At 40.7% G+C, this 14,772-nt stretch overlaps 1 long non-coding RNA gene across 2 annotated transcripts; it reads right to left on the bottom strand.

The window, feature by feature from the left end:
- Positions 1-1,039: 1,039 nt before the first annotated feature.
- Positions 1,040-14,490, bottom strand: LOC309849724. Of its 2 annotated transcripts, none has more exons than XR_014303859.1 (4): positions 14,276-14,490; positions 6,271-6,346; positions 2,926-2,967; positions 1,040-1,086 (listed from the first exon to the last, which is right to left on the bottom strand). It is a non-coding gene; the product is annotated as an uncharacterized lncRNA (long non-coding RNA). The 2 variants fall into 2 exon arrangements; XR_014303860.1 differs by lacking the exon at positions 1,040-1,086 and adding an exon at positions 2,218-2,316.
- Positions 14,491-14,772: the final 282 nt, after the last annotated feature.

The raw sequence follows: 14,772 nt of genomic DNA, 5'->3' as shown, positions 1-14,772 counted from the left end.
TCACTCTGTACCCTCAGCACTTGAACAATGCCTGGCATACCGAAAATGCTCAACACTTTTCAAAAGAAATGAATAGGGACCCACTGATGTTTTCTGAGTTAAGCAGTGACAGTGTTGGATTTGTCAATGAGTTTTTTAACTTCCCTGATAATTGGTGGTGCTAATACAGATGATGATGAAGTAAGGAACAATTCAAGGCAAGATGGTGGGTCTGGTTTCAAACCATCAAAGTGAAAATGCCTTTGGTATAAACAGGTGGTGATTTCTAGCAGTAGACTTATAGCTGTAAGTCTGAAGTCCTGGGCCTGGGGAGGACTTGGCTAGAGAAATAGACTTTGGAGAGGATGTCCATATTTCTATCATTATCAGTGCTAATTCAAGTTGTAGACGGCCAGAGCAGCATTTAAGAGTGATTTTGCCAAACGGTCCTAATCTCATGGAAAGGTGAACTTATAAGAGTAGAAAAGAAACTATTTCAAAGCAGAAATGAGAAGGCAGGTAAATCTCAAACTTTCGGCTCATAATGTGCTCCATTTGGAGGGGTAGGTAAGTGCAGAGTTTAGTGAAGATATATTCTTCACTATATGTGGTTGAGCTATATTGTCAACCACAGGGATGTCAGTGGTAAGTTAGTGGTAGGGGGAGAAAGTGGAGAGGAAGCCCATGGTGGGTGAGGGATGAAGAGATTGAGAAGATAGGGGTAGGGATGAGCTGGAGGCAACATTGTTTCTCATTGATAGAAGGAATGAGAAGCTGGTTGGAAATGATTAAACTTAAGTATCTGACTTTGGCACATAATGTTTTGATGCAAAAATGGACTAAGGCAATCACATTTGGCTTGGTCTTGAGTAGGGACCTAACTCAGGATGGGAATTGCCTTGGTTTGTAAAGTAGCCAAGAGGGCCCAAAGGAGTTTGGGTTTTCATAAATGTGTTAGGAAACTGAAGCAAGTGTACATATCCCAGTAATTAATTCACAGTAATAAAATACAAACATGATAGCATAATTTAGATGTCTTACCTCCTCCATTGCTTGCTATCCTTTTTTCAAAATGCATTCTTCAATGATGTGACAAGAGGAGATTACCTTAGTGGGGGTGGGTGGAAATGAGATTAAACTGATATTTGATAAACCAAAAATCCCCAATAGTTGTAAGGACTATTTCCAACCAGTAACTATGGTCCAATGCAGTCACACTTTGATTTTGAATTTCTCAGTCAATGCAAGACCACAAATATAATGAACTACTGATATGATATAAAACAAGTAATGTGGTACAACGTAATGGGGTGCAAATTCCCTATGAGACTATTATAGACTGTTATATATATGGCCCGGATGAACCTTGCCTCCCGTCTTCATGCCTTTCTGTAACCTCTTCCCACAGTGAATGTGGGCTTAGCCATGTGAATCACTTTGGCCTACGGGATGTAAGCAAACACAGAGCAAGCACAGAATGGTAAAGTGTTTGCGCGGTGGGGTTGGTGATCTTGCAAGCCTTCCTCTTGGAAGCTAATCACCATGCTGGAAAGAAGCTCGGGCTATACTGAATGAGAGACCATGTGGCAGGACGTTGTGCAACATGAGAGGCCCTTCGGACATTCCAGCTGCAGCTGATGGCCCAGATGAATGGAGCCACATGAATGACCTCAGATCTACCAGGCAGGGGAGAACTTCCCAGCTCAGCCTCATCCATCCACAGGATCATGAGAAACAAGAAATTGTTTTTCACTCCACTGAGTTTGGGCTTGGTTGGTTATGGAAAAACAGATAACTGATACTGTGCCTTTTCAGAGATCATCTGTGCCTTAGGAAGACAATCTCTGGAGAACAGGTGTCTCATTGTTCTTCTCGCCTAACATATGATTTCTTCAGATCCTTTGTTGTGAGAATGAATGTTTTCTTCCTTCCCTCTGAAGAAGAAGGATCCCAAAATATTGCTCAGGTTGATGTCCACAATTCTATTATAACCCGTTCTAATTACTCTTTATATTCCAAGTTTTACTATACTTCATGCTCGGGTACCTGGATCTTATTGTTATTTCCATGACTGTGTCCTGGGAGGGTTCTTAGTCAAATGACTCCTATTTGCCGGAAAGAGGTTCCAAGTATTATTCTAGGGATTCCATCAGTTCTCATTCAATGGAAGTATGAGAAACAACCAAATGTAAACCCAATACCCGTGACCCACCTACGACGACCCGCCCTTCTGCCTACCTTTAGCTCCCATTGCTCTTCCAAGAAGGACAAGGGACGAATGGGTCAGCCAACATATGGACTTTATAATCTCTGCTGTTTTAACTTTTCAAAGACTCCCTGTAACATTGGCAAGCAAGTTAGAGCCCCGCAACTTTCCCTTTGATTGCAAAACACACAGGGGTTTGCTCCTGACTAGATTATTGTTTTTCCATACACAAGCAGCTTTTCTTTGCAAAATGTGCTCAGGGCAAATGTCCAACACCAACTGAATTCCCACAGTTTTGTAGCCACTGTTCTTCTCTGTGAAGGAGAGCAATTTAACGTATAAAACCAGGCAAGACTAGGTGATTTCTCATTCTATCTTGCCAATCTGGTTGCAACATGTTTATTAGCAAAGTGACATCTGTTTGAGGATAGATTGAAATGATTTTACTATGTCACAGAAACAATATATTTCCTATGTTACAAATACATTTTATCTTTTCTCTTCCCTCGGGCCCAGACTTTTCACTGTAATAGACCTACGCTGTAATCTTTTATATAAGCCAATAATTTCTAGGTTCACCAGCTGGAACATTTTGTTATTTTAGGTTTGGAACCAGCCTTTATAATTTCTATCCTGCACAAGCTGAAGAGGCTCTTTGGAATTATCTTTTGATATTGTTTAATCCCAGTGTTTAACTCTAATACTTAGCTCATTGTGGTGGAGACGTTGATAATACTTACACATTTCTGGCCATTTTGCAGTTCTGTGGTCACAGCTCTGATCTATTTAAGAAAGATAGATGAAAGCTTTCTTACTGATGATCACTGAGGACTGTTTCTATCTATATCCCTAAGGGAAATAGTTTTTTCCAGTGTAATTCTGCGTTGTCACCTAGCATCATTTTTTCCAGGAATGGAGATGAATTTCCACTGAGCAGTCAGTCATTCAGAGGAGGATCTTATATTTTCGAGGGATTATATAAATACAGACAACTTATCCTGGGACTTCTTTGAAAAGCATCCATCTGCCCTGATTTTCAATACCAGAAAATTTCTTACCTTGGACTTAGAGTTCCAGGAAGAACAGAACTTCAAGTTCTGGTTGAATGACTCCCTTTGAAATCAAGATTTCATGGTTTTGAATAATTCTTAAAAGATTCCATTTGCATGCATACAATTCTCACACAATTGTATTGTTTGAAGAAACAATGGTGGTCTCCCACTCTGTGTCCTGTGGTGGTCTTATTCCTGGGAGAATCTTGGCCCCAACTTAAAGTGGTATTTCTTATATTCTTAGGTCCATAATGAAGGCATCTTTTTAAAAAAAAGACCCGGAATGAGAGAGGACCACTACAAGAGGCTTCACCAAATATCTTCATGTAAATATGATCCAAGTGATGACTACAACAGTGATATTCCTGTTTTAGTGATCTTTGATGAAGGCTAGCCCAATGGCAAAGAGTGTAAAATCCAGACTTAAACTATTCTAAGTGGAGAGGTGTATGCTCCATAACTTATTTATGATGGAAAGCCCTTTCCAGATACACAATGGGTCCAGGTCCAGGAAGATAATTATTAAGGGATTTATGAACTACAGAAGATGTTTAGGCTCACTAACTTAGAATTTACAGCTGGCTTTGGTGGGTAATTAGAAGTATGCTCTGGCTTTAGAATAATCCAGTTTTTCCTGGGTGGTATTTCTATGCCTCAAGAGGTCCCCAGAACTTCATAATTCCTCAAAATACTCTCAGGTCCTACTTCATCCACACCTAATCTGTGTGACAGGATGAATATCAGCATTTTGAGAATGTCTATGAAATTCCAAGTGAAAATGTAATGCCAAGTGATTGATTATGCAGTGACACACAGTTTCACAGCTTCTAACAGCCAAGTAGATTGCCAAGAGATCCGTGTATGGTTGGCTACTGGGCTTAAAAGTCACACCTGTGTTTGTGTGATAGGGATCTTCTGTATTGCTTAATGGCCACCACAGCAATGATTTAACTCACTGCTAAACTGTAGTAGTGCAGATTAGAACTCTATAACCAGGGTTTATAATAGTTCATAGTGTAGTTCTTTTTGGAGGCATGGCATAGGAAAATCCATGGTCTAGTGGGATAAGTGCTGGACTGGGAATTTGGACTTCTGCTTTTGAGTGCTCATTAATAGCTTAGAAGATTTGTGGAAGGGCAGATTACCTTACTCAGTTTACATGTAAGTGTACGTATGTAGACACACATATATGTAAATGAAACACACATACATGTAAATGTACACACACATACACATCTGTAAATGGTAACTTGTCATCTTTGCTTCACATTTGAGATAACCATTTAGAAATAAAAGTGGACTGAAATGACAACTCTATATGACCCTATTGTTGATTCTGATTCTCTTTTGTGGGCAGCAGGGGACCGGAAAGAAAGCACTGTGTGTCTTCAGCACATACAGACTAATAGCCATCTGTATCTCCTTTTGGTGATGCCTGGATTAAGTCATTGCCAAGAGCTCCAGCATTCTTCATTCTGACGGCGCACTTGATTTCCAGGGTTGTGATCATGCAGGGATTAGATCCTAATTTTTCCATCCTTCTTTGGGGACTGTGGGGAGGAAGGAGTTCCCTGTGCATTCATGTACTGGCATATTCTGCTGATTAGGTAAGACCACACACTCTATTGTTTTGATATTTGTAGACTAGTGTATGTGTCTTGCTGTAGTATTCTGATAGGGGCTGCCAACAGCATGGGGCTGGTAATTAGTTCTTGGTGTATGGAACAAATTGAGGAAACTCTATTCCAATGATGCACGTTCAAAATTGATTTTCCTTCATAGCTGAATGTCAAGGTTTAAAAATAGACTATCTCAGCTTTTCCATAAATGTGAATCGTGAATGAAGATCCAGGATCCAAATATACACACTCAATTTCCCTTTTCCCATAAATCTCCCCTTTTCTGGGTCTAGAATGAAAATGTAGGCTCTCAGCCATTGGTGGCTGCGTGAAGGCTGCTTGCAACGTTCTCAATTACACCCAATTTTCTATTTCCTGTGCAACAGCCTAGATAAAATGTTCAGAGACAAGCTCATTGTTGTTTTTAGAACGAAAAGAACAAAACATCCCAAGGCCTCATCCTCCTATGTAAACAATGTAAATTGAAACTTTAGATGCAAAGGCATAATTTTGCAAAGAAAAGCCGCATTCTCGCCCTCCGCCTTTAAATGCCTGGGCTGCTGTCTTTCTTAGGTTCCCAAACACTCCTGACCACCAAATAGATTAAGCAATTGTTTGCCTGGGGTCCTTGCTTTCTGACAAAAGGTGAAAATACATTTAGATTCCTTATACATCACAGTTACATTTCTGTCAATGAAAGTGGTATTTTTCTCTCATTTCTATGGTTTTAGAGATCACAGTTTCTTTTGATTTAGCTTCCACTCTTTGGTTGATTCGTTTATGTGAAATGTTTTAAGCAGCGAAAGCACACGTCCCTTCTCTGCTCTGTTCTGAGCAGATAATGATTATACCATCCACCCCCTTCCCTCCACTGTGCAGTGGCTCAGAGTAGTCAAGGTGACATCCCCCGCCCCCCCGCCCCCATCCGCAGCTCCTTTTTCATTCATCTTTCCCAAGACCTCTTCTGTTGAATACTATTAAGTGAGCATAAACTGGAGGGGAGAAAACAGTGTCTGCCAAAATTCCTTATAACCCATGTATTTGGAGATGGGAATAAAAATCGGCTATTTATTTTTTCCTTTGATCTTCCCCCCTTAGTGAGAACTCCAATCAGAAATTTTCTGGAAATGGATCTCTAAGTTTTGGGGAAGCCTTCTCATTAGATAAGTAAGTGTTACCTAGCTGAGGAGTTCTATGGTGCCACCGCAGCCTGGCGCTGCCACCGAAGAAATGTCTGTCCCATGTTCAAGGACACTTCTATGTGATTACATGATAAGAAAGGAAAACTTGCTAACATGTTTCTCCCATGCACCTCATTCCTAATGTCTCCTACCCTTCACAGCCCCCTGAAATATCTCTCTGCAAAGATGTCAAGTTTTCCCAAACTTTTACAAACCTAGTTAACGTTTCTTACCTCTTTCTGGATCAGTGATTTATTCCGTGAATCAGCCTGTTCTCTCACTATCTTTCATTTTTATGCTGGAGCTTTTCTCCCTGCATTTATTGCAGCAAAAGGTTATAAAAGTTGAACACTGAAGCAAGGATCTACTTTTCTTCAAAGGCAGGTGAGGTGGAGGGGGATGGGAAGGACAGCAAGCATGTAAGTTCATATCATTTTTTTATCTTCATCTCACGCAGTAGGTATGAATCAGAACACCATGGTTCTTGATTGCAGAGCACAACTGAAACTTAGAGAGAAGAATGAGGACCTCCTCCACTCTTAGGAACTGTGGCTTATTCCTCAATCCCTCATCATTCCCCATTTCCCCATTTCCTTGGATATCTCAAACCTTACCCCTGCTGGCCTTTAATGGCTGATGGTTAAGGTTGGAAAGTAGAAGTCATCACTCTCTCTCAGCTGGACAACTTTCTCTACATGTAGTCACTCATTTGTTTCAATTTCTTTTTCAAGATAAAGATGCTTACATCATACTCCCTTGCTTGAAACCCTCCATTTTCTGGTGCCTCTGGATGATGTCCAGATGCGTAGCCTACATTTGGTCCTCTGTGGTGAGACGCCCTCTTCTCTCTGCCGTATTTCCCCATGATGTTCTTCCCTCCAGCCATGTTAATTTTATTTCAGTTTATGGATTGCCATGATCCTGCTTACCCCTGGGACTTCCCATGTCTTGTTGCCTCTGATGATAGACTCTTCCTGCCCCAAGCTACTTTTCATGGCCAATTCCTTTTCCTGCTCCAAGTCTTGCCTTAGACATTATTTCCTTTAAGAAGCCCTTTCCAGTCTTCCTGGACTGGATTAGGTGGCTCTATAGCAAATTCCTTCAGCACTCTGAACTTATCACAGTGTGGTGTTCAGCATGTAAAGTCCAAACTCTAGATTGTCTAACTCGGCTATATTCCAAATTGTGTGGCATAAATTATTGACACATGTTGGTTGAATGTTTATTGAAAGAACGAACGTTTCTTGAGCAGCTACTAGGCACACTGCTCACCAATCTCAGAAGGTCAGCTATAAACTGGGTCAACTTTCTCTCCTGCAGTGACTCTGCACACACTCCTTAGTGGGGGAAAGCAACTCTGTCTGTCCTTCACACCCACTGAACATTCCCACTGTGAGCTACTAATGAAGATGATAGTAGATAGAAGATAAAAGATAGAAGATAGAAGAAGCTAGCTCTTCTCTCTTACTACGCGTCAAGCCTTGTCCTAAGTGTTTTACATGAATTATCTTATTTAATTTCCACCCTAAATATTTGTTGTTTAATAGATTGTGAAGTCGGTACTATTATTATGTCTGTTTCTTTGAAAGGGAAAGTTGAGGCTTAGGTAAACCACTTAGTAAATAGTGGGGCCAGGATTCCAGCCTAGGCATTTTGGGTCTGCTCTGCTAAACTGGTTTCGATGCACTGAAATTCATCGGTTGACTTGGCCATTATGATGACTATGATGATAATTGTGAAATCTTATCATTATATACACTTCTGCAAGCATATCTCATGTACTCCTCCGAACCATGTTGTGAGCTACACAAAGTAGTTTTTACTTTCCTTCTTCAACTGCTGGTAAAACTTGAGGACAAACTGGTCAAAAGTCCCCAGTCAACCAGCCAGTGAGAAATGAATGGAGCTCTAGAACTCAATGGTTGTGACCAGTTAATTATTTTTACTGACTCTCTGGAGCCTTGAGAAAAAGCACCAAATGCCTTCACAAGGTGAATAGGGTTCACTCCCCTTTTTCTAGCTTCAGCTTCTGCCAGATTTCCCAGTGAACTAACATTCAACCAACCAGACTACACTCAGTGCACATTCAGAGCTTGGCTCTTGACTGATACTGTGTTTTGACACCCAGACATGGAGGGTCAGATGGATGGCAGATTTTTTTTAAAAACAAGGAATCTTTGTCTGGATCAGTTTAGATAAGTGGGAGTTTATAAATTGAGATAGTAAAATGGGTATGACAGCTCTAGAATTTCTGCTTTCTGATCCCCAGAATCGGAGTCTTCATGGCCTGCTCATGCTACATATTGTAATTTCTGATTGATTTATCCTGATGGTTGCACTCTTGCAAATGACACAGGGGAAACATACAGAGTGAAAACAGCCTGTTTCTTCACTCAATGATTGGAGCATCCCAAGCTCTCAGACGCATTAATAGGCAACATCTGCTAAAATCAAGAGAAAGTGAAAAACAGGATATGAGGCTTTGGGGATTAGAGTGAAGGGTATCCAGTACGAACAAAGCTCCCATGACTGGGGTAACTGAGGCCAAGTGACTCAGTTAGGCAAAATATAAACAACTGAAAAGAAACTATGGAACTGGAATAGCATGAATTTTATTCATTTTTCATCAGTCTCTTTTGCTGAACAGATAATATAGAGAGACACATAAAATGTTCTTGAGTCTAAAAGAGAGTCAGCTTGATCATTTAGCCTTCAGGGAATTATTTTGAGAGGGCTAGAGTATAATTCTTCTTAGGTCCCCTTTCAAAAATCAAAAGGAAGTCAAAGGGACTGCCTTGAATTAAAAAAAAAAAAAAAAGTCATTGAAAACCATGATGGCCTTTCCACAATCTTCAGATTATTCCTAAGTAAGTGAAAATAATTTCATTTTTTCTTCGTTCTGAAGAAAAACACAAACCCATGAAAGCAAGCTGCAGTGTTTTTAAATATTCTTTGAACAAAAGCCATGGTAGAGCTGGATTCTATTTGTAGTGTGCATCACCAAGTGTCTTCATGACTTTGTCCTTGCTCCAATATGGCAACATGATAGGCTTCTACCAGAGAGGAAGTATATACTGATAATTGATTCTAGTATGCAGAATAATGCATGGATCTCTGAAAATATATACTTCCATCTATGACCATTCAGAGATTGTTTTGTCTGTTGAGGGATCTTTCTCTGTTCCAGAATCAAGGTGATCTTGTTTAGAACAAGCTAAGGCTCACCCAAAGGTCTGCAAATATTCTCTGTAAAGGACCAGACACTATGTATTTTTGGCTTTGTGGACTCCAGGGTTTCTGTGATCACTCTGTAATTTTGCCATTGTATTTTGAGTACAGTCATTGAACAGGCATTGCTGTTTCCCATAAAACTTTATTTAAAAAATAGGCAGTGGGCAGGATCCTGGGTCATAGATTGCTTGCCCCTGAATTGTACTAAACTTTTTAATATTGGATCAAGAAGGAATGGTTCTCCCTCTAGAGTCTGAGCTAGGTCCAATAATGACTTCAGCCTTCTTAGTTTAATATATTGACTTAAGTGGCTGCACATCTTAAAGTGGTCAAAAGAAGTTGTTTCCTCATTAGACATGAAGAAAATGATAAAATGTTCCTAGGCTGGCTGCTTTCCCCCTTTGACTTTTAAACACATATCACAACCTCTTTCTAAGGCCTTAATGTTGAATGTGATCCAGTCAGAGACAGGCTGGCCTTGGACATCTCTCAAGAAAGGTCAGGAACCGAGGGTCCAATAATACCTCATTATAAGGTGGCCTTGCTTCTTGGGTATGAATCTCAAGGGCACTTTTGGAACAATGACGTTTCTCACACAGAGGGCTTTTTTCTCAGAGGCGTGAAACCTGAGGAACACCGCAATTTTTTTCCTTCAAAGGTCTTTGAGTAGAACAAAGAATAGACTATATTGTATTTCCAGATCTGCTCTCAGCCTATAATGCTTGGATTCTACCCACCCTGGCAACAGAGTACTTTCCTTTAGTAGCTGACTGATCACCTCTTACTTTTATTTTGCCCTTAGGGATGGGATTAATCCTGCCAATTGCCCCCTCAACTCCAGCAAAGTAACTGGGCCTCCCGATGCTTTTAGGAGGTCAATAACTCAGGAGGCTGTCCCTGGTGAGCTTCCTGAAGCAGGTGCGTGCACCTCTGGAGGCCTGTTCCCTCAGATGCTTCCTTTCTAGTCAGAGGCAGTGGTCCCCAGGGAAGAGCATAGCTCTGAGAGTGCTGGGGAAAGGGAGGTTTTGCTTTCTCTCCCTCTCTCTCTTTCGTTCCTCTTCCCCTCTCATGACTCTCTGGGGCCTGGTAACGTATGATCCTTCCATACCATTAATCACTTTTTCATTTCCAATGAAGAAACTATTCTATCAAAAAAGACGGAGAGGGCTGCCATGGACCGTTTATTTTACGGCTCACGTACCATAGGCAGAGATGTAAAAGTCTGTATTCATATTTCAGTTTGGAATTTGAACCATGAAGGCTTTCACTGTTCCTTTGAAGTGAAGGTTCTGAGAGCTAAGTGATCTGAAGTCAGTATTTTAGGATACAAAACCATACTGCTGGCTGTGGTTCACTCAAGATTTTCTGAGAGGGTGGTAGTGTCTCTCTTTCCTGCCCATGGCTGCCTTCCTCCAGATCATCGCTGTCATTGCTATTTGGGGCCCTCACCCTGCAGCAGTCCGTCTGTCCAGTCCCCCTGCGGCTTTGCAGTCCATGGGCACTGTTTATTTGCAGATGGTAAATGACATGAGAGGAGTGTTCTGCCCCTGCCGACCGTGGTGACTAGAAGACACTCATCCTTCTGATTGTATTTTTATGGTTAAGGGGTCAAATAGTGAATGTGTTGGATGAGACGATAAACTCTAGCACTAAAATTCTGTCTTTATCTGATTTAGTTTGATTCAATAAAACCCATATTACAGAATATATGATGCAAATATCTACAAAATTCAGGAACATATCGATGAAAAATAATTCCTAAAGCAGCCGTACCTCCTCTGGAGACCCTTAAGACTGTAATTTTCTGAAACAGGCTTTTCCTCTTTTTTACTCCCACTGCTTTGGCTCTACTGGTCCTTAATGGAAGGAGAAATCAGACATAAAGGGAGACGGTAAATAATGAGCCCATGGAAACTTCAGCTGTGAATATCTCTTTCCTCTTCAGTGGAGAATATGCATCCTATAATTTTCCTACATGTGACTTACTTGGTCACTGCCTTCCTAGGCTGATGGCCATGCCCCTGAAAAAGCTTTGACAAATATTTTATGTACCAAATTTGGCTTTATGACTCCCAGGAATGTCCCTAACCGTCATCCTGGAAGGGAGTCATTCTAGTTGAAGGATAGCCAAAAGTTAACAGTTACAGGGTTCTGGTCCTTATCAGTAGGAGAATGGACTGAACATTCTCTCCCCTGGGCTGCAGGGTGGTAATCTCCAAATGTAAGGGTAATAGGTTTAGAGCAAAAAATGGCACTTTTCAGAGAAACTCAATATTAGAACTGGGGAGTGGGAGTGCCTAGGGAGATTTCCAGTTTTGCTGGAAAAATAATTTTCCTTGTTGAGAGTTTGGGCAGCCCACATCATAGGTTATCCTTGATTACTAAATCCTGTTTTTGTGCAAACAAAGTATAAATTGCAGAATTTTCTTTCCATCCTGGTAGTAGTTGAGTCAGCACAAGTGGGCAAGGGAGGATTTTAGCAGAAAAACTGTCCAACTCTTATATGCTCCTTCCTATAGGACACCAAAGGCATAGAATAATGAGATCACTAAGGAGATAAGTAAAAACTAGGAATGAGCTATCCCTCTGTGTAATGAATGCATTTCTTCCCTGTCTCCTTCTGTTCTTTCTCTCTTTAGGTCTCCTTGTCTGTCTCTTTACCTCCTTGTCTCTCTCCACGAAACTCTCTTTCTCTGTAGGTCTCTGTCATCTTTCATGCCTCTCATTTTTTTATCTTTTTTTTTTTTGTACAAACTTTCTCAATTGGGAATATTTTTAGATTTATAGGAAAATTGCGAAGATAATACAGAGAACGCATGTAAGTCCTACACTCAGCCTCCCTTTATGTGCCCATCATACACTTATCAAAACTCAGAAATTAACCCAGGTACATTACCGTTATGTAGATTACAGAATCAATGCAGATTTTACTAGTTTTTCCACTAGGGTCCTACTTATTTTCAGGCTCCAATCCAGGATCTCAAATAGCATTTAGCATCTTTCTCAATTTATTTGCATTTTCAGGTCCTGTTCTTTTTACCCAAGTGAGGATGTCATAGTACTTCTTTGTTGGGAAAGACACTTCCTATGTCTGTGTAATGAGAATTTTCTGTATTTCTCCTGTCTTCTCTTGAAGCATTTGCCAAAAGCATCAAGGATTTGCTTTTGCCTCAAAGTTAATGCTCCCTAATACATCTTTCTCATATTTTTCCATTTGTAAGACATGTCTTTTTCTCACACACCTTGCTCTCCCTTCTGTTTCAGACCCAATGCAGATCAAATTAAGACACCACGTTTCCTGCTAAGAAAAAGAAGTCACATGCAGAAAGAGGATAAGCTTCTGGAACATTTAAGGATGTGCTATGTGGGGAGAGTGAAAAGTACAAATGATTATTAGTTAACAAGTATTTATTATGGGCTTACAATGCTCAGAGAGCTCATGAAAACTGGGATCATTGATGCATAGAATGCCAAGGCTGGAAGGGCCCTTGAGAGACCGACTTCTCTTATGGAATTGAAAACTGGGGCCAGGGAAGGAATGGCCCAGTTGGGCCAAGTTCCAAAGGAGAGTAAAAACTAGAATCCATTTCTTTTTCCTTCTGTTCCAGTGATTCTTGTTTATACCAGTTTTGGCAGGAAAAAGCCCTCATGTCTAATTCTATGGGGAGAATAGTTGACTAATTAATTCATTTGAAAGCAGAGAATCAGCAAAAGTGATAAAATATATATTTTAGCATTAACATTTCCTTTTATCTTAAAAATATGTAAGTGAACATAATTTGAGTGACTTTAAAAAAAAGGTATGGCTGTACTAATTTATTTTTTATTTTAGTTTATTTTTTTTCAGTGTTGCAAAATTAATGGTTTATGCACCACACCCAGTGCCTCATGCAATATGTGCCCTCCATATACCCACCACCAGGCTCACCCCACCTCCCACCCCACCTCCAAAACCCTCAGTTTATTTCTCAGAGTCCACAGTCTCTCATGGTTTGTCTCCCTCTCCAATTTTCCCCATCTCACTTCTCCTCTCCATCTACCAATGTCCTCCATATCATTCCTTATGCTCCACAAGTAAGTGAAACCATATGATAATTGACTCTCTCTGCTTGACTTATTTCACTCAGCATAGTCTCTTCTAGTCCTGTCCATGTTGATACAAAAGTTGGGTATTCATCCTTTCTGATGGAGGTGTAATACTCCATTGTATATATGGACTAATTAGTTTTTTTCTGAGTATGAGTCCAGGGATTGGAGGCCACATTGCCTTCTTTATATAAGCCATGCTTCCCATTTGGATTTCCATGTAAAAACATGAAAACTGAGATACTAAAAAAAAAATTCAGCAGATATAAGATGTTCACATTTAGAAACAAGACGAGACCCCTACAAACCAAGAGTGATCAGCTGTTTGTGGGTATCAGTGTGCTTCACAAAAAGAAAATGGTGTAAGTCAATCTGGGAAATACTGAGAACGAAAATCAGCTAAGAGCTGTACTCAGATTTCCAACCTTTGTCACATCTCCAGCATGAAGGCTTTCCCAGCTACTCTAACCCACAGATGCTCCTGTCATTTTTGGTTTCTTTACTTCTTATTCACTCTGTCACCTTATCATTTAACAAAATCTGTCCCATTCTCTCTTTTCTTCCTTCCTTCGTTCTTTCCTCCCTTCCTTCCTTCTAGATTTTATTTATTTATTTGTCAGAGAGAGAGAGAGAGTACAAGCAAGGGGAGCAGTAGGCAGAGGGAGAAAAAGGCTCCCTGCTCAGCAGAGAGCGCAGTGTGGAACTCGATCCCAGGACCCTGGGAACATGACCCAAGCCGAGGGCAGATGCTTAACTGACAGCCACCCAAGCATCCCTCATTCTATTCCTTTCATAGGAATATGCCTCATTTTTTAATCTAAAATATTCTAGTGACTTGAGGCAGATACCATGACATACTTTTTATTGTGTGCATCTAGCAGTTAGCTTAGAACTGAGCAAAGAGAACCATTGAAAACGTACTTTCTGAGTTCAATAGAATTTGCTACAGATGCCTTCTGAGATCACCAAGGGAAACTATGCCTCTCCACTGTCAGAAGAATCATGCTGGTGCTCTCTAAAGAGGTCTTCTGTTCATGGCTCTATGACTGGCACATTTGAGAGAATACCATGATACCCCAGTGTAAATTGGCCCTTCATGAACAAGGAAATCAAGGACCATTCAAGGCTGTGTGCTGTGTCCTCATTCTCATGGAGGAAGATCTGAACTTAGTGTATGGTTTTTGAGCCTATGAAGAGGAACTCCCCGAAAGGGAAGGTTGCTTAATACTAGACTTGATTACCAGAGCAAGTTCTGGAAATACTTTCCCACAGTCCTTTATAACAGGATGTTCTTGGGCCACAAGGCCCCATTTCTGCAGTTTGGCCGCAGATGTTCTTTGTTTGAACCATCCAAGACAAAGGGACTGCTCTTACGAAATCTCCATAGGGAGAAAGCTTCCATAACCTCCACGAGGAGA

This window comes from Mustela nivalis, assembly GCF_964662115.1.
Source record: "Mustela nivalis genome assembly, chromosome: 16".
Classification (NCBI taxonomy): Eukaryota; Metazoa; Chordata; class Mammalia; order Carnivora; family Mustelidae; genus Mustela; species Mustela nivalis.
Note: the sequence above shows the minus strand (reverse complement) of the source record. Positions and strands in the feature narration are given on the sequence as shown.